Source organism: Nymphalis io, chromosome 2 (genome assembly GCF_905147045.1).
Source record: "Nymphalis io chromosome 2, ilAglIoxx1.1, whole genome shotgun sequence".
In the NCBI taxonomy this organism is placed as follows: Eukaryota; Metazoa; Arthropoda; class Insecta; order Lepidoptera; family Nymphalidae; genus Nymphalis; species Nymphalis io.
This window is the reverse complement of record NC_065889.1, coordinates 14,386,129-14,407,791: the sequence shown is the minus strand read 5'-3', so window position 1 is coordinate 14,407,791 and position 21,663 is coordinate 14,386,129. Positions and strand designations below refer to the sequence as shown.

At 31.0% G+C, this 21,663-nt stretch overlaps 1 protein-coding gene across 1 annotated transcript in view; it reads left to right on the top strand.

Moving 5' to 3' along the window:
- Nucleotides 1-5,821: 5,821 nt before the first annotated feature.
- LOC126776653 (ichor) overlaps nucleotides 5,822-21,663 on the top strand; it is a 47,032-nt gene continuing 31,190 nt past the window's right edge. Inside the window, exon 1 of the mRNA XM_050499281.1 lies at nucleotides 5,822-5,885. The gene's annotated coding sequence lies outside the window, so the exon portion shown is untranslated. The remainder of the gene's footprint in view (nucleotides 5,886-21,663) is intronic.

The following is a 21,663-nucleotide window of genomic DNA, read 5'->3' as shown; positions in this document are numbered from 1 at the left end:
AAATAAAAATGATAAAAAACAATTTATTGCATAAAATAAATAATATTATAAATAATAACTATTGCTTATTCTTATAAAATAATATATTAAATTTGTTTTCACTAACCCGCATAGCAGCAGTGTGTAAAATAAGCTTTAACTCTTGTCTTTATTAGAAAAGGAGGCCTTTGCTTAGTAATGGGATATCTGCGTGTGACTATATTTTATTTTACTTTAGACAAAATAAAATGCGGTTTCATATTAATTGCGTTGCACCTTTTTTTTTAACGTATTACGAGTTTCCCCCACGGAAACAGTGGGGAGGTATGTGGGGCTCGCCGGTGTCCAAGGCGCCTAATGCGCTCCAAACATCGGAATACCCACTAAAAAACCAGCGGTACCCTTTCCGTCTTAACGAGGAGCACCACGGGATCACTTTCGCATGCTACTGTGACGCTCTGAAATTGCGTCGCACCCGCGGCAACTCATATATAAAAAAAATCGGATGAAAAAAGTAAAATATATACGATTTTTGGAAATAATAAAATGCATCACATTTAAAATGCAAATTTCATTTTGAAAAGAAAGCGAATAATTTTAAACTAGAAAACGAAAGTTGACATTTGACAATTAAGATGCGGCTTTCAAGTTATCCTTTCTGTTTTGACTTTCCCGTTATGGCCTCCTGAGGTATAATAAAACAATACTCTCGATGTATAATAAAACAATTTCTTAGAACCAGTAAAATATACCAAAACGAAACGGTTTTTTTTATCAACTGCTGATAGGCAGTCCGGCCGCAAAACAGAGGATGTCTATGGTTGCCTGTGACCAGTTCTTGGCAAGAAACAATTGATAATCTGTATTTCTAGTACAAAAGTAATATAGTTTTTTTTTACAAAAACAAAAATTTTAAAAAATGTTGGAATTTGGCTTGAAATAAAAATGTAACAACGTCCAATACCAAAACAATTTAGATTGGACCACCTTGGAACTGTACTGTACCCAAAGCAAAGAGAATCATCAAAACTTTAATGAAAAGTTATAGCCGAACATACATAAAGTATATGATATGATATATCAAGAATTGACGACCCCTTCTTTTTCAAGTCAGTTAATCATTGTAGTGACTTGAACCGTTATTTTCTGAATATCTAGTTTGCAGAAGCGATTTGATTATCATTTTTAGAATTTATTATTATATTTATCAGCTACTGATATATTCATGCCGGTTTTTCTCATTAGAATCTATATTCCGAACCAGTGGTAGATTTAAATTTCATATATCTTGTATTATAACGAATCAAAAGTGCCCGCAAGAATATATTTTTGATATTGATAAAATCCTTCCGATAGCTAGTATATTTGTTATTCTTAAATTCTTAAGGTATTTATCATATATAGCCTAATTATTTTTACAACGTTTCATTATCAGAAAAATAGCTAATTAAACATGCAAATTATTTTTATTGCAAGAATAAAAATGTATAATTGTAAGTACAATAACATTTTTGCATATTTAAATATGCTTCATAATCAAATATAATAGACTACTGTTGTTTACGGTACCATTTGACATGCTTTGCGAGGAATTTTCCGATCACCATTCATATTATAGGCAAGTAACACGGACGGAGGAAAAGTAAATTAAGAGATTGTATCGTTCAATTTATTATGTAAAAAGTACAAATCGACGTAACAATGGAACATATATATTAAAAATTGGTATAAAATGTCGTACCATGTGAAGTTTCTTATATTAGTTACCCGAACCGTTCACACGAATTAAAGCTTACAAAGATATGTTTTTAAATATAGAGAGAAAGTTAAGCAAATATATTAATATAATCATCAGTGCGATAAGCGACGTGTACTCCCGTACACAGCCCACGCAGTGCTAACGCCTTACGATACGCCACCATTGTTTTCGTTACTTCAATTTACTGGTCTTAAACTATTAAACGATTACACGTGCACATTTTTTGTATAATTTTTAAACAGACAATTTTGAAATGTATTGCAAGGATTTATTAATTATTCAATCTTGAAGCAGTTACTTGGAACATGATGTCCACCCGACCAATTTCGACCGCGGCGGATAATCTCAAGAGATATAAGCCAACGGCGCAGGAGATATAGTACATAGTAGTGACATTACTTTAATTCTGACATATACCTGATGGTGCGCAGCGCAGAACATGTTTGCGCAGCTTTTGTACGTGGAGTACCAGCAAGAGCTCAAGACAGCGCGCTTTTGTGTGACAACGCATATTAATTTGCCGCGCTGCTACAATGCGGGGTAGTGCTCCCTCGCGCATACTCATTCCTGCTCGCTATCTTTTCTGCTTCCATCTTGCACTTATGCCTTAATTAATTTAAAACTAAAATATTAATCTATGAAATGTTATGGAACTATAAAAAATATTTTTTTTATTCGTTATAAGATGGCAGATTGGCAAATGGGCTAACAGATGGTACTGGTAAGTAAGTAAGTAAGTAAGTAGTCACCCCTGTAGACATTGCTCTTAGAAATAGTACCATCTCTTATATTGCCTATGCCACCACCCTTCAAACCAAAATACAACAATACTTAATATTACTGTATTGCGGTAGAATATAGAATATGTTTAGTGGGTGCTACCTACCCAGACAAAGCACAAAGTCCTACCAAGTATATATCTTTATATATATATTAAATATATTAAATTAATTATTAATATGTATTTCAATTTTACGCTTTCATTATAATAATTTATTATGCAAAGGTATGTATGTATGTATGTATGTAGATAAAGGTATTCCTTCCCATTTTATTTATTGAATATTATATTTCGATTCATTTATTTTCTCGAACAACGTCGGTTTGGAGTTTTATAGTTATTGTCGTAATTTAAATCAGATTTTAAAATAAATAATTAATTATGGCTTATGATCATGTAAAAAGTATTTTATAAAACAATTTTCCTTGTTTAGTAGAAATTGTATAAGATGGCTTCCGTAACATCACACATAATGTGGTTAATAAACATTTTAAATACTTAAGTTTTTAATTATAATGAGATATATTTTACAAATTATAAATGTTTCCATAATATTCTTTTCTATTAATTTTCAGTACAAATAGCGATAAGCTAATACTTTTGTAAGTTAATAAAAAATGTGTTGCAACTTCGCCTTAACCCACGAATATCGCTTACAACGGTACCGTGGTGACGTTGACTTTATGCGCACATTTTAGTACAATTTATAGTACAACGCTCTGTCACTATACCGTAAATATTATCGAGAATTTTCGCCCGTAACTTTATTAATATAAAGATCATAATAGCTTGTATTATATTGTACAGCTAAAGTTGTAAATTTGAGTTAGGAGGGATAAATAAGTACCTTCTAAATATTGTTAATTCACTATTTTATTTGTCATTACTTAAGTTAAATTGCTTCGGTTTTAGGTTTTATTGGTAACTCGTTAATATGACGTATGAAAATATAACTTAATAACTTATCTCATTTTTTAAGTATCTGCGTTTTTCCTGTTGTAAAATTTATAAAGAAAAGTCTCTTAATAAATTTATGATAAATAGTTCGAAATATAAACATATATTTGATATGTATATAAATAATAACGGATTATTGCCTGCATAATTATTATTTAAAATGATTAATGATATAATATATAGAGCTTAGAGAATACAGAGGCTAAACATTTAAAATGGTATTATTATAGCGATGTGTAAAGCACTAGGTAGATTTCAAAGCTAATACCCTGGACCAATGTCTAGAATTCTTGTTTTTGTGTTACGACTCTTTAAAGTGCTCGTATGTATATTTTTGCTTTCTTACGAAAACTAATTATACAGTATTAATTTTCAACAAGATGTCGCGACTCCGTTGAACAATGTTTCCATATGTAGTGTCATATTAGGGTAAAAACTTGACGAATATTTAATTTCTCGGTAAAATGTGCTTAAAGGTCAAACAAAATCTAAATACAACTTGAGTAATAATAATTTGTACAAATAACATATATATTATCGTATATCAGAATTTCCATGACAATTAATTATCTTATCATAAGCCGAGGAGGACCTTGCGAGGCCTCAAGAGGTCCCATAAAGAAAACCATCGCGTGTCCCACTTACCAACTCGCTTACCAATGGAACGTTACATCCAATTCAAACTAATTTGACTTTTGTTCTTCAAGAAATAAGTGTCACTTTAGGTGAAAGTAAAAATTGTAGGTCTGTAGGCCTGTCGTACTGTGAATGTGTGTGTGCCGTGTTTACGTGAGGTGGTGTGCGTGTACGCATCGGAGATAGTATGCCGCAGGGCTGGTCAATCTAAAGAGAAATGCGTCGCTATAAAATAAATTTATTTTATTTGTATTGTACGGTCAAACGTACAGTATTATATTATTTAAGAAACTATCTGCCTAACCCGACTTCGTACGGGTGAAATAAGAATATTATGCTTATAATCCAGCCATTAAGGAGAAATTCACAGACATATACAGAAGAATTATATTATATATAAAGGTATATTATTAAATGAATATTCATCGTTTAATTCCCGGCGCGGTGCGCACAAGCGTGCACGAAAACCTATAGATAATTGTTCTTTTATTATTCACTTCCATATGTAATAATTTATTTCCTTTAAGATTATAACGTTCATTAAATATTAACTTCAATCATCAGTTAATCATTTTTAGTGTATCATTATAACAAAATTTGATTCGTCCAATATCAATTAGAGTTTTAAATTGCAGTGTATTTAAAATTATTTTACATAACTTTGTAATTATCACAGTTGAAAAAAATCAACTGTTGCTACGCTCTCAATAGCATAGCGGGCCGTAGCTTGCGCGCCCCGTAGCCAGTGGTGGTAAAATTTTGGTGGGAGTGAGTGGGGTGCGCGCGCGCCGGCAGTCGACCGACTACACGCGGCGCACGCGCCCGCCTTCCCGGAGTGAAGTGAAGTGAAAGACATTAACCCTCAACACTCGATCAGTGACCGCTGACCAGCGAAAAAAAAACAGTGTACGTTGTGTCTTTGCTCCTTCCCAAAAAACGGGACGATGAGTTCTCTGGAAATGTCATTGGCATAAATAAAGTGACGTGTTTGTGTTGGAGTACCATTGAGTGGACCTGGACGAGTTTTTTTTATTTCTATTTCTTTACCCCCCCTTGTAAATATTCGTGAGAATATTTTTTTTTTTTTTCATCGTTCTTTTATTTTTGCCAATTACATGACTCCTGCTCTTTTATATCTAACAGTTATATTTACTAACCGCATGAACTATGTCGATACGAATCAGTAGTTAGTATATGGAAATGGCTTTTCCCGTAAATCGTGTTAGTTTTTGGGCTGATAGTGCGAAGGTCGTTCGACGAGTTTTTTTACAGTTTTAACGGCGATCCCGCACCGCTGTGGCACGAATTATCTTTTGTTTTTATTAAAGTAAAAAAAATAAGTAAATATATAAATATTATTGAATACAATTTTAAACCAATGTATGGGCTTGTTTAGATTTGAGTACCTCTTATCTATATATACATCTTTAGCTACTTTCGTATTCTTATTCAACTTATTTTTTATTATACCTGCCTTTTATAGATTTCAACTACATATATATATCTACCAATATATTTCCTATAGTTTCTATGTACTATACATATAATTGTTTCTAGGTAAGTACATCGTAAGCTCGCCCTAGTCTAGACCCAGGGCCTTTAGTAAAGCGTCCTCTTATTTTTTAGTCTTAACCCCACCCTTCGGCCTATCTTCTTGCCATCCCGGACTAGAAGCCAGTGAAGTGGAACATTGAGGAGTGGACTGAGTGTATCATGTTGTTGTGGATTTGACACACATTATACCGCTGCTACCGTCTTGTTTAAAAATTTCAGGTGAGTCAAAAGTTTTATCATGTCATTGACCTATTTACATTTGTAAGATTCGGTATCGAGATACATAAGTATTTAAGATGAGTCATTTGCTGTTTTTTTTTATTATTACGAACGTATTTTTTTATAAATAATAAAAACGAGCGGTCGTCAACCTACCATTTTGATTTGAATATTTTTATATATAATACGCTTTTATTATTTGATCCAGTCTTTATTAATTAGGATATTTTGTTTTTACAATTGAGACGTATCCTTTAAAGATCTCACATCATATCTATTTGACATATTGAGTTTATTCAAAAATATACATTCTTGTGAAATATAAATAAATAATATAAAAATAAATATACAACATTTGTCTCAGTATTTGTAGGAGATTTATAAATTTGTTAAAATGAAAGTTATTTTTCAACAACTTATTTTTTTGAGAATTTATAAAAGGTATTTTATACTTTTACCAAATTCAACAAACGCATACAATTTGTTCTCTGTCAACGAATATATCGTTTTATGGCTGACTGTACATTCTGAATACTAAGCCTGGCATTCCTTTGCAGTCACATATATAATATTGTAATACAAAGAATTATAGATATATTATATTTTGGTTATTTTTATTATATGATAGTTAATCATCATCATCCTTTTGTCGTCCACTGTTGGACATAGGCCTCTCCATTCGCTGCCAGCCACTTGGCGTAATTCATCAGTACAAAAAATTTAACCGATGAGCGTGTCTGAAGTTTTGCACAACAATATTAATTCGAATTATTCTGGTTAATAAACATAAATATACAAAAAATAATTATGTGCAAATTCGCTTATTTTCTATATAAGGAACCCCAGGTATATAGGGCGTTAAATACTTAAATACGAACATCGTATACATCACAAAGTGTCGGCTTTTCATGATTTTCAATAGGGAAAGGATATGCTGTGATAAAATCTGCTTTAATCAAGTACACTATTAATTCAATCTAAATCTACGAACAACGGTTCGTGATGCAGAAATACCGACAAGTATTGTAGTATTTACTCGTTTTTTTGAATAGAATACATAGTCAACTAGAGTTTACGACTCGCCTATCGACGAATTTTAATTGATATAGAATATTTGACGAACATATTTGCACAAAGTATAGGCGCCGGCCGAACGCGACGCCGTCATATATCACTACAATATAACCGTAGTGTATATAAGCAGCCTTGAACACTCTTTTAGTATTATTTGGTAAAATAACGATACGGTTGTTGACCCCACTAGTTATTCTATTCAGGTGAGTGACCTTATATAGAATATATTTTGCACTATTACAAAACCAGACAGGATTGGTCTAATTAATTAGATAACACGCGTCGTATGTATTATTGGTAGGTGTACTACTTCATTCGGGTCTATAACATACTTATTAGTTTGAAATGTATATTTTACTAAAATTATCCGCAACTTCGTTCGATTGGAATCAATTCGATTAGACATAAATATCAAAATTTTATAAAAAAAATCAGACCACGTACTTACGTATATAGAACGAGCAGAAGTCTTATTGAAAAAAAAAACATATTTATAATAAATAAAAAATACCATGTTACATATTTTATTTTATCCAAACAATGTCAATTTAAATAGTTGATTTAAAATGTGTTTTAATTTAATTAAAATAAAATACACGTCACCAAAATAGAGTGACACGTAACACAAAGTTCACACCTTTAAAAGCGAAACCGTTGGCAACTTTATTCATATAATACACGTAGAATGACATTTCAATAGTTGTAAGAGCCTACTTCGATAATTTATATTTTGTTTTTTTTTATGGATAAATTGTCGATTTTTTATTTAAATAAATAAAACAGTTTGTGGTATTGGCCATATTTTAATGGAATGAAATAAGAAGTATATATTGTAATTAAGTAATTATAATATGTGTAATAATCGAAACACATTTATTTAATATATCAAAGCGTTCGTTAAATTAAAGATAATTAAAAAATATATTTCTAATAGAATCTTTCAGTGGCAAATATTTACTTACGGCTTAAGAATTTATTTCTCAAAAAAAGAATACAATTCACTTTAAATATTTGAGAAAACAATATTAACACTTAAATATTATATATACAACACAAGTTATTAGGTTTTTCTCTCAGAAAATTCTCAGTAGCAGCCCGGAGTGTGGCAGTTGGAAGTGTGTACACTCCAGTGCCTCGGATAGCACGTAAAGCCGTTGGTCCTGCGCGTGAACTCTTTCCGGTCGTGTCGGATTGCCGTCCCATCGGATTATGAGAGTTAGGGAATAGAGAGTGCACCTGTGTTTGCGCACACACTAATGGCTAATCTCTCTTGAGATTGGCCGCCGTGGACGAAATCGGTCTGGAGAACATTTTTATTATGACAAAACCAAGATGCAATATTACGTATCGTTTGTGTTATAGCGATTAGATAGCAATTGATGTTATTGTCTTTAGCTAATTTACAAATTAAAAATTGTATAAGAAAAATACAATAATGAAATAATCTAGAATATTATGTATTTAAAAAAATGAAACAGTTGTGAAATAGTTACTATTACGTACATAAATTTAAATAAGCAACTTCCCACCGATAATTTTTGCATACAGATGTAAGTAAGTAAAGAGGTGATATTGACAGGTTTATTCAGTACATAACAGTAACAGCCTGTTAATGTCCCACTGCTGGGCTAAGGCCTCCTCACCCTTTTTCAGGAGAAGGTATGAGCTTATTCCACAGGTTGATAGAATACACATCTGGCATAATTTCAATTAAATTAGAAACACATGCAGGTTTTCTCACGAATTTTTCACCGTCAAGCACGAGATGAATTATAAACACAAATTAAGCACATGAAAATTCAGTGGTGCTTGCTCGGGTTCGAACCCACGATCATCTGTTAAAATTCACGTGTTCTGACCACAAGACTAACATTATATAAAAAATATAATATAATAATAATATATAAATAATAATATAAATTTGAGTACCGCTATTAATAATGCAATTTAAAAATGAAAATACGTGATTATCAAAATGTATTCTATAATGAATATATAACTCTTTTACTTATTAAGCAACCTAAACAATTAATGTCTTAAAAAATATAAAATTCTCCAATTAAATAAAATCCCTCGTCTGGGTAAATAGCACCCATGAATCCACTTATTATTCTACCGTCAAACATTGTATTTCAGTTTCAACAGTAAATGAGCCAGTGTAATTTCATTCACTAGCGATAAAATATCTTAGTTCTTATTAATTGACGTTATAACAATGAGTTAATATTTTTAAAGGTACCATTCGGTGGTGACCACTTACCTTTGGTGATAAGCAAAGCATGATTGTGTTGATGTAGCGTTTACATTATTAATAACACCTATCATATATTTGTTTTTATTTAGTATTTCTAATATACATCCAAATATTCTTTTTTATTAACTATACATGACAAAGTTGTCAGTGATCAAGCAGATCCCATATATTTAAACAAGGATCAGTAAAAGGCTAACCATAAAGCTATGATTCTAATGTCATCTTGTTTGCTTAAAAAAAACCGGGTGTAATTTTCTTAGTAAAATAATTTCAACATGTTGTCAAAATCAATTTGACTATTCAACCCAAAATCAGTGGTGGAGGTCGCGATGACACATCGATCCTTCAACTTAGTAACCTCATTAGTAAAATCTTAGTGAGTCAGATAAGAGGATCGCGGTGAAGCAACACAGTGGGCGGCACACGGAAGGCGTGCTATTGTTTTTGATACGAGACATTTCTGTTAAAATTTAAGTATTATTCGCTCAAAATATTCAAGCAATAATAAACTTAAGTGTTAAGAAATTATGAGCTATATTGGTATATACAAATACATTTTTAGAGTCGTCTTTGTAAGACTGTATTGATTATTTGAGATACAATTTTAATGGAATTTAGTGATAAGTAAAATTTTGTATAGGTTTCAAAAACGCATAAAATGAAACCACAATAAAAATATGACTAAATATATATATAAAATTTATACTATGAAATTAACTTAGCTAATTATTGTCTTACTAATATAGTAAAATACGAAAGTTTTTATGTTTGAATGTTTTGAATATTTTAAAATGTTCAATTGAACATTTTAAAAATGATTAATAACAAATTAATCATTTTATATAAAAAATTATTAATTTGTTATTAAAAACAACCTGATTATATCTCAAAATATTAAAAGTTTAACTAAAATTCTCGCAAAACGTGTGTTACTATAAATATTTAAAACCAAAACGAAACTTATTGATAACTAACTAACATGCGAATACAGACGAAACAGTAGGTTTGTTTTGCTTTATATTTATTAAAGGTATCAATTAGTGGCTCTCATCCGAGTGTGATCTCGTTCTAATTAGAGCAAAGATAATATTCAATTTTTCCTTGAACGTCTAATTACAGTCCCCTGGCCACGAACTGACCGAGATTCTACGTGAAGCGGTGAAATATGCTCACAAAACGAATACTGGGTCGTTTCAACGGATTATGATAATTTAATTAATTTCAAACGGCACTGAGCGTTACGAACCCTCTCCTCTCTTGATTATTTCGCACAAGACAAGTATATAACGTGTCTTATTTATTAACACGGATACGAAAGCCGAGATGGCCCTGTGGTAAGAACGCGTGAATCTTAACCGATGATCGTGGGTTCAAACCCGGGCAAGCACCACTGAATTTTCATGTGCTTAATTTGTGATTATAATTCATCTCGTGCTTTACGGTGAAGGAAAACATCGTGAGGAAACCTGCATGTGTCTAATTTCACTGAAATTCTGCCACATGTGAATTCTACCAACCCGCATTGGAGCAGCGTGGTGGAATAAGCTCCAAACCTTCTCCTCAAAAAGAGGAGAGGAGGCCTTTAGCCCAGCAGTGGGACATTCACAGGCTGTTACGGTATACGTTATTGGTGGTAAGGCTTTGGCTTCTGGGTAAATACGGCCCACTCACCAGGTATTCCACCGCCAAGCAGCAATACTTTATGTTGCTATTTTCCAGTTCGAATGGTAATGAAGACAATCTAATTCCAGGCTGATAGGATATAATAATTACGACGGTGTAATATTTCATACAATGCCAGACAATGGCATGGTTGAAAATGATCACTTATTATGTAAATTTGTGTTTGCCTAGAACGTTAAAACCAAATTAAATCTAATCAATAAATATTATTAATAAATTGATTAGTCTTACATAATAAAAGAAAATAAAAAATTATATTCAATGTTTCATTTTTACAAATCGCAATTCATTTTATAAACATAATCCATTCGCAAATACCGCAATGAATCGATACACAAAGCGTACGCTACGCTGAAAACCTAGTGCAATAGAAACGCTAGAGCCTAGACCCAGTGGCTAGGTCTAACAGTGACACACATAGTGGCAACTTTCACTCGCAAGCCGCAGATGCGGCGGCAATGACCACGCGACGGTAATGTCAAGTGCGTAAACAGTTTTCACTGGACGGCGGGCGCACTGAATTTACGATTGATACATTTTTTCGGCGCAGTTTTGAATGATTCGTCGTCGCACTATGTTATTTGATCAAATTTTATTTGAAACTCGATTATAATATTGGTTTTTCTTGAACAAAATATATGTTGGAGAAAGTATATAAGATATTTAATCACGACATTCTGTTTAGTCTTTTTATATATATTCTTAGAAGCGTCATTAAATTATTTAAAGTTTCTCTCGTTCTTTTCCTGTATTTCTCAGCGTTTGATCATTAATTATTTCAATTAAGATATTTTTCCTCGCAGTATAAAATTAGGAATATCTGTATGGTCAGCATAAAAATTTCAAACAAATAAATAACTAATTAATTTTCATTCGAGTAAAATAAACTTACAAAGATAAGAATGCAAATACATTGACTAAAACAATAAATAATGTATGTAAATAATGCTTAGCGAAGATTTAAGATTTGACTTAAGCACTGTAAATAGTGGTATTTCCGATAGATCACTGGTGAGGTGGCTTCTGAAAGGTGTTGGTCAACTTGAGACATGATTCATTGAATTTTGTAACGTCTCCGAGACGACCGCTTTCCGAGGCTACGGATCAGAGGTTATAACAATTAGATTTGAGGTGACAGTTTATGTAAGTTAAAATTATGTCTAAGAAGTCATAACTTTACATAATAATAATACTACTATTTTTAGTATTATTTTTTTTCAATAATTCAGTATTTTATATTATATGCGTATTGGATTAATGTTGACGAAAATATAATGTCACTAAATTAAATTTATCTGTGACTTCAGAAGCGAATTTGTGTGTGCACCGAAACTTATTGTGAATATCATCATTACCACTTGATAGTTTTCACATAATACCTCTATATATGCATATATATTTGATTTTGTCGCCTGTATCATTACGGTTATATTACAAAATACGCATGTAGAGCTTGATATAATAATTTCTAAACAACACTAGACAAATAGTTCAATAACTCGAGACGGGTGCTAGCTAATGAATAGCTGAAGTTATTCGCGAGACTGAGACACATGTACAGGCGTATCACGCAACGGGTGCGGCGCGCATGCGCGTGCGACGGACATTGGCCACCGGTGAAAGCGATCAGCTGACGATACTAACCTTTCGCCTTGATTGAGTTTCAAATTGTTAGAACATAGTACTATTATATTATAAACAGACTTTAGTTAAATCTTTTTACTATTAAAAGTATAATTTGATTCTTAATTTTATTAATGTACAACAATTAACAACAAAAATATAAAAAACTAAAGTAAACTAAAATAAATTTTAACTGTAATTCACTTTTTATGCATTTATATTTTATTCGATTTATGAAATTAAATTCATCTTGTGTTGATTAAAAAAATAATAGTAAATAAACAATCCAAGTATGTGTTCGATAAAAACGTAAAAAAAAATAGTTTCAAATTAATTTTAGTTATTTTAAGAATCATTAATTATTGTAAAATTTAGAAATTGCAAAAAAAATAATAAAAGAAAATTCAAATATTAATTGTTAATGCCCTCAATCAATTTCAAATTTGAAATTAATTCCAATCAAATTATTTTGCGATTATTCGATAGAGCAATCTAAATTGCACTTTAACCCATTGATATAAGTATCACATTAGATTTACAATATTAAGCGTATACCGTCTGAGAACATGTTGTCACGTTGACGAAGAGAAAGCTGTAGCAAGATCCGTTCCGACCATCCATATACATAGTAATATACTTGTAAAGGAAAATTCTTGCAAATATACCTAATTACAGAATAAATAGTATTGTTTAGAAACTTTTAGACGTAACGTGAGTTGTGACTTACCTTGTTTTATGGTATATACATTTTTGGATGTTAGAAGTTTTCAATACATAAAAAAAAATTCTGTAAGTATATATAAAGTAATATTTATATGTTTTGTTATTCTTAGTACATATGTTTTCCTTTTCTTTGCACAAAAATTTCACTACAGTATAATTCATTGCTCGTCGTTATTATGAGTGAGAATCTTATTGTTAAAAAGTCTAATTGATATTTTAGTACATTAGACTCTGTTGCTACAACCAGATTGAGGCTATAAGAGGCTAATTTGTTCCGATGGCATTATTATTAAAATTAAAATAAACGTAGTACTAATTTACTAAAGTTCCTTAACTTATTTTTTAACCAGAAATATTTTTGCAAAAAGTGACATTTTATTTTAAAATTTGTTGATTCCATAATATTTGTTTATTTTAAATGACATTAATATTATTATAAATATTTACTTTTAGTTCGAAGACTATGAATGGAACGCGTTGAATTCTAATACATGTAGATGAAGACAATATTCTCATCGAGTGTATTTCATGTATTCAAAGGATCTGTATACTATAAAAAAAGCATATATTATAGTTTTTAAACAAATAAAGATAAAATGATAACATGGACAAATATATAAAATTAACTGTTGTTTTTACTAAAAAAAATATATTGGTTTGTAAATTACATCTTACTTTTAAATTGATTGTTCCTACTATTTTCCAAAAAACATATCACAATATTTTATAAAAATAATATTGTGTAATAAAAAAAAATTGATAAAAATAATTCTATACGTGATAATTTTTCCAACGAATCAAAAATTATAGATAGGTACATAAAAATATGTGATGTAACATTAAAAATGGTAACTGACTTGAAGAATTAAAGAGCACATGACGCACCGAACAATAAGGTTCAAAACACATGTTACCAAAATACTCCAGCTTTCCCATCGCGTGAGGCTTTCTCCAGATAAAGGACCGCGACAGATGTCCCGCGAACCCTTCAATCAGTCAATATTTGAATTCAATTTGGTAAAAAAGAACATGTGCTCACTTTTGTGGGAATATTTTCGGGTACCTGAGCTATTACGCACTACTTACGAAAACTCCTCACTACTTACGAAGTTATTTTTACTATTAATATCAATGGACGTAACATCGTGATCTAGAATGATATTCGTAATTTTACTACGAACTTAAATGAGCGGTCATTATTATAGTGCAATTGATATTATTATTTGGTTAAATTATTTCGGTTTCACTAACGTCACTTAGCGAGGAATCTTTGACACGTTTCTGGATATTTACAGTAATCACAATAACATGACACATGACACGGGACATGTTTTTAAAAGATTGTTATAAAGGAGTCAAAATACATTCACATGGGTATACTAAACAAAATCAAACACAGCTTAGTCATAACTCGATCAAAATATAAAAAAACCTTTAAATAACGAACGAAAACTTGCTTCAATTCAGAAGTAGTTAAAAAAGAAAGAATAAAATTTTTTATAACCATTAAAGTTAAGCATGTCTATAAAATATACAAAGAGATTGTAATCAATATTTTCACAAGCAACTTCGCACTCCATAATCCTTCACCATTATGTCAAATAAATTCAAAAACCAGTCAAAACATTTGTGGCGTTTTAAATTAAGTGTGTTGCGCTACTCGACACAATCTTGTAAAGATTAATCGATTCTCGATGAATGAAAGAGTTTGTATTGATATTATTTATAAGTAACAGTACATAACCTTACTGCTGACCAAAGGACTGATTTTCTTTTTCTATCCACTGAGTTATCTAGGCTTCTATTATTTATAAAAGCATTTAATCCTTAGATCTATAACGAGTCTCTTTGCTTTATTATACATCTTAGCCTGCCTCAAATCAATAAGGCGGTCACCGTGATGCAAAGTTGCTATTTCCTCTTTGTCACATTGGCACCACTTATACCATAACAAAGCAATGTTTTTTAGATGTAGTAGGCGTAAGCAATGTGGTAAGCGTGTGGTACTTCATTATTAAAATCATTGTTATAGAGGCCTTAATTATTGAAGTTGCATTTATTAATGAACATAAATGTATGTAATATATATATATATATATATATATATATATATATATATATATATATATATATATATGTAGTTGGTAGGGCTTTGTGCAAGCTCATCTGGGTAGGTACCACCCACTCATCAGATATTCTACCGCAAAACAGCAGTACTTGGTATTGTTGTGTACCGGTTTGAAGATTGAGTGAGCCAGTGTAATTACACTGGACATAAAATCTTAGTTCCCAAGGTTGGTGGCGCATTGGCTATGTAAGCGATGGTTGACATTTCTTACAATGAAAATGTCTAAGGGCGTTGGTGACCACTTACCGTTCCTATTCTATAAAAAAAAATATAGCTTATTGTACTACCTTCCAACTGTTAGCAAAACTGTTTTTAACAATCACTTTTAAGCGATTTATTTATTCATGTAGACACCAAGACATTTTCTATTGAGAAAGGCCAAAAAACATTATCTTAACTGGTTAATAATCCATCATTAGATAACCTAAATACTGCCGTCCTATTAACCTGTAGTATCGTATTACGAACACGTGTTTATCAGACCTATTTCCGGACCGTTCGAGTCGGATGTAGGTGTTTTTTTGTTGATGGGAACTAGGTAACAAAGGGGTTGAGAAGTATATTTATAAAAAGGATATTATTTATTATACTAAACTATGATTTACTACAATCATATTAAAAGTTTTTTTTTAAACATAGACATATAATTAAACATATAACTCGGAAGTCCAATATTATAAACAAATGCTAAACACGTTAAAATATCCACTAGTTGAAATAGTAAACATTATAAATGTATTATTTTAAATCGAATTATAAAATAAACATATAAATGTAATAGTATGTAATACTTCCTTGTAAAAACCTTGAACTTCAAGCATTCCGACTTACGTAATAAAGTGAAGGTTTCAATTCGCTCAAGTGAATGACTCCTGCACTGTACTCGTATATATCTTATTTGGAAATAACTTTGGAACATATTTTTTTTAAAAAGGAGAGTAGTATTATAAATGCGACAGTAACTCATGTTTGTCTGTTCACCGATTAAAACTGATTGTAATAGAATTTGTCAAATTGGTAGCTTGGGTACTGGCTAAAAGTAATAAAATAAAAATGACCCTATGCCGAACCATCGTAAACAACTCATATGCAGGTTCCATGGGAGTAGAGAAAGATAACGCGATACGAGGGAAAGGGATGGAAGGGGCAACGTCCTGATTTGTCAATAAACTTGACCCACATTTCATTGAGAGCGAGTCTCACAGGAATCTTGACTTAGGACTCGGGCAGACGCGATTGATTCTTAAAGATAAGATGATAAATTATTTATATTTTATACAAAAAAATTGCCAATAGAATTATATGAATCGTTTTTTTGACGATTATAATAAACGTTAAATGAATAAAGTTTAGTTTAAAAATAGAAAATAGAGAGAGACAGGAACAACTAGTGTTATATATGTAGCTAAATTAAAAAACTAATAAATAACATTCGTTATTGAATTAATAAAACTGCCGTTTGACGCGGTAATAATCCTTTACGTCGCCTCGGTCTGACCGCTTCTTTATCTTCTAAAGGTCCTTGTCCGGTGTAACGGAGTTGGGACCACGATTTTGTGATCACGAAACCTTAGTCATTTTCCGAAACATTAATTGTTTAGATTTCATATAAAATAAATAGAGAGACAGAAATCAAACAAAAAATACAAATGACTTTTAAATTAAAATTTCATTGAAAGAAAAATAATATGTATATAAGAAAATCTATATGTATTAATGTATGTATTTGAGGTATGTGTATGTGTAGTATTTCTATTAAAGTCATCTAAATATAATCTAATTTACTGATAGTAGAGCTTTGTGCAAGCTCATCAGATATTCTACCGCAAAACAGCAGTACTTTTTATTGTTGTCTTCCGGTTTGAAGGGCGAGTGCGCCAGTGTAATTACAGGCACAAGGGACATAACATCTTAGTTCCCAAGGTTGGTTGCGCATTGATGATGTAAGCGATGGTTAACATTTCTTACAATGCCAATGTTTATGGAACACTTAAAATCAGGTGGCCCATCCGCCTTCCTGTTCTATAAAAAAAACACGGATTGAATCTACGTCAATAGTATTTATTACTTAACCCTAGTCTGCTATAACGGTGCAGGAGGCCACGCGTACCACGTGGACTCGTAGGATGAACCGGTTAAATATAATCGTCTTGTGGATTCAAATAATATACTTTAACGCTACCGGGTCTCAAGTCAGCTATTATTTTATAACTTTTTGAATTATCCGTAGCAATCAAAAATTATAAATGAAATAAATGTATTTTTTTATTAAATGAATTTTTTAATTATATTTACGTAAAATAAATGGATATCTTTTTTCTCTTAAATTAATTCTTTGAATAATAAGAAGAAGAGGCCTCCTCTCCTTTCAAGAAGGTTTAGGGCTTATTTCACCACGCTGCTTCAATACACATGTGACGGTTTTTTCTACCAATGCATGCTGGTTTCCCCACCGAGTGCGAGATGTATTATAAACATAAATTAAGTACTTGAAAATTCAGTGCTTACCTGGGTTTAATCATCGATTTCTAGCCACTGGACTTTTTCGTCCCATATTAAATATATTTAAAATCAAATTATTTATGAAAAGAAAACGTAACAATCAAAGGTTGCTTAGATCATAGTAGCTAGCATATTACACAAATTGTCGTTTAATTAAAGAAAAAATGTTATAAATAATTCGTAAACAACGTTATTGCGAATTTATTAGAAGTGTCCCGTTGATTTGCAATTACTATTCGAATTCCATTCTAATTAAAGCAGGATACATGTCGCTCGTAATGTGCTTACAGCATTTATAGACTTGAAAACGCTCTACTAGACTCTACTGCTTAATATGAATGGTGTCTTATTAATGAAACATTTTATTATTATTTGTTTAGTCATTATGAAACATATCAATTACTTTATTTAAAATGAAATATTTTGTTCACGATGACTTAGCATTGATATACAATTGCCTATTTCTTTACTAAAACTTAAGGAATAATTGAATATTCACGGATATTATTAAAAATTAAACTGAGATTTTTGTTGGTTATTTTTTAAGAGAATAATCTTTCCATATAAATTATTGTGGAGCTTTTTTTGTTATGTGAGTTAAACAAACCACATTCCGGATCATACGGCGATTGAAATCATGACAAATTGTTATATAGAATACATATGAAGAACCCTACAATTATGTAGAGCTTGGATTATTTGTGAGATAAGTAAGAATGACAATGAGATTAATTATATCGCAAAAGAAAACTTATAAAATATTTATTCTTCCCTATAATTATGGATTCTACTATAGACAGAGTTGGTCATACAAAATAGCACTTCCCGATGTAAGAATTTTATTTTTGATAAGCGATTTTATTTTTCTTAAATAGTTTTCTGTTAACTATTGTTACATTCTTAGTTTAAAAAAGACTTAAGGTAAAATAGTTCTTGTTTTCATTTGTATAATATAAGCTACTATGGTTTAAGGCGAATTGATTTGTTATCACGCCTCGAAGTCCTGTTCTATATGGCAGCGCACGTGTCGGGCATTGAACGGCCTTGTTGAACGGCGCGCACCACTACGTCACTAACTGTAATCTGTCGGACGTTGTACCTGCTTGGTATGGAAATAAACATGCGCTATTTATAGCGCCTACTTCGATTCTGTCATTACTTATGTCAAATTGATTCGCTATATTGTGATATCTAGGGATTAGATTTTTTTTTTTACTTTACTTCAAGTATAATTTATAAAATTGCGAATTTGTTTTTTTTTTCTTAAACCAATACGACTATCAGATATAGATAAAATATAAATTAATTTATTTAATTTTTATATAAAATATATTCATATAATCCTTTAAGTAATTGTTAATATATTCCCTAAAATGTTGCTACTTAATTAACTAAAATCAAAATACAAGAACCAAAATTAAGCTAAGTTACTAATTAGTCTGAAAGCAGTAACAAGCATGACGGCGATTGTGTCTTTTATTTTGTAGTCAACCGAGCGTTCAATTCAAGTAACTACGTCACTTAACTGTAACACTAGTAACCATTATTAACATTACAATTGTCACAGGTCTGGTCCCACCGTTAGATGTGACAAAAATATCACGCCTATATTTTCGCTATAGCTAATTTTACTATTTGTGGTTTTTATGATTATAGTTTGAAAATATATGCAGCTTTTATTATGAGAAGGACCTAGAAAGTCCATGAAGGACTGAAATGATAGTAAGTTTGGCTTTCTTAGGTGAAGTTTAAAGAAAATGTATTTCCAATTTGATTTCTATTATCTATAAAATATTTCTAGATTATTTGGATATATGGCTTGTCTCGCTTGGCTTGTTTCGTGAATTTAATGGGTTGGACTATTGCGTTTTTTATCGCAAAAAGTAGCATACCTTTGTTTGTATTATTTAAAAATAGCTAGTTAGATAATGACCTTCAAATAACAAACTATGGCGCAATCAAAAAAAATTGACAAATGATTGATGTTGAAATATTATGAAACACTTCAAAACTATTCTAAAGAATGGAAAAAATTTCTAAACATTTTCCTGATTAAATAGAATCGTCGGAACAAACTTCATGTAATTGAAATAAGTAAAACACTGCAACATGGGTTATTGTATGGCCTTGTTTGTGATCGGCCAACCGTGTGGCCAGTTAGCCTCTACGTCACTGGCTAACTGTACTGCACGTGGGCATAACGAGTATCTTATGATTATACTTTGATTTTATGTAGAAAATTATGTTTTATATTTAACGAATTGAAAAAAAATAATAATTATTATTTAGTGTACAAACAGTAAATAATCCATTTGCGAGAATAATAAAAGACGTAATTATAATCTTACTTATAAGATTTAAAGTAATATCAAAATTGAGATACATAATTTCGATTATTAATATGTATGTTCAATGATCTTATTACAAAACTTATCTAGTTACAAAAAAAAATAAGGAAGTCCTAGTCAAAGGCATTTTTAACGAGGAGATTGTGCAGAATAAATGGGAGAACGTGGTGGAATATTGTTTGGAGTTTTTTCATCAAGCTGTCGGTGCGGATTGGGTGATAGAATCGACAAAGTACTATACAATACAAAGAAATAATTAAATACACTTGATGAGTAGAATCATAAATTATCATTGAAAGATATCACTCAAAATTGTTACGAAAATTATGTTGTTTGATTACAGAACTCTAAAACTTAGTAATAACGATTTAGCAAATTTTTGTTCAGTTATGAATTCGCAGATTGTTTGAAATCGTTGTGAAATAGTCAGATTTAGGCATAGTCAATATTTTGTAACTTAACAATACAAGCTATTTCTGTGACGCTCTATTAAACAATGAAATAAATATTTTTTAGTTTAACTTAACAATAATAAGTAACATTTTTATATTTATATTATTTCTAATATCGTTAATTAAAACATCAAACAAACATTTGATAGAAATACATATTACTTTAGAAAAATACATAGAGAAAAAAATATTGTGATTAATTATTATAATCTCAAACAGTTAAAAAAGTTTCAAAGACTTCGTTCGAGTCGAGTAATTTTTTTATGAAATTATCACTTTATTTATCATCGGCTGTAATAAACAATACAATTCACCTACTTCTTATAAGTCATGCGAACTTAAATTAACCGCTTCTACGTGAATCGGTGGCAATTCTTAGAGACGTTTCACTTTTTGAGCTCCCTCCACCCCTCTCTCACGACCGCGAAACCTCCTTTCAAAGTCAAGTACAACGTGATGCGCGGCCATTAAAATGACGCTTTGTACTGTTGACCTATTCTGTTTACGCCGAAAAGTGGTGAATTAGTGGCGTTAAATTACACGCACTAGTAAAATTCGAAATTTGATTTTTTTTTGTTTTACAGGTAATCAAAATATATAGTTACAACGGATTTCTTACTGACTGAAATATAACTATTATTTTTTAATTTTTACCTTTTTAATTTACTAACCTACTTAATGCTTAGCAGATCTCGTTTCGAGAGAGAATAGTGAGGTCGTGCGAAATTTGCGACATACATATTTTCATGCGATATATTTTTTAAATTTACTTTTACTTTATATAAAAATATCCTGAAGATGACTGAATTAATAATAAAAAAACTTTCGTTTTAATGCGTCAAGCGTGACTCGGTCAGATCAGAGACATCCGCGTCTACAGGATGCTGACCAAATGTGACCTAAATATCTTAACATGGAATTCCATTGAAACCTATCAAGTTTTGAGTTTGCGTATATATATTTTTATCTTGCGGCTTCGTTGAGTGGGTAA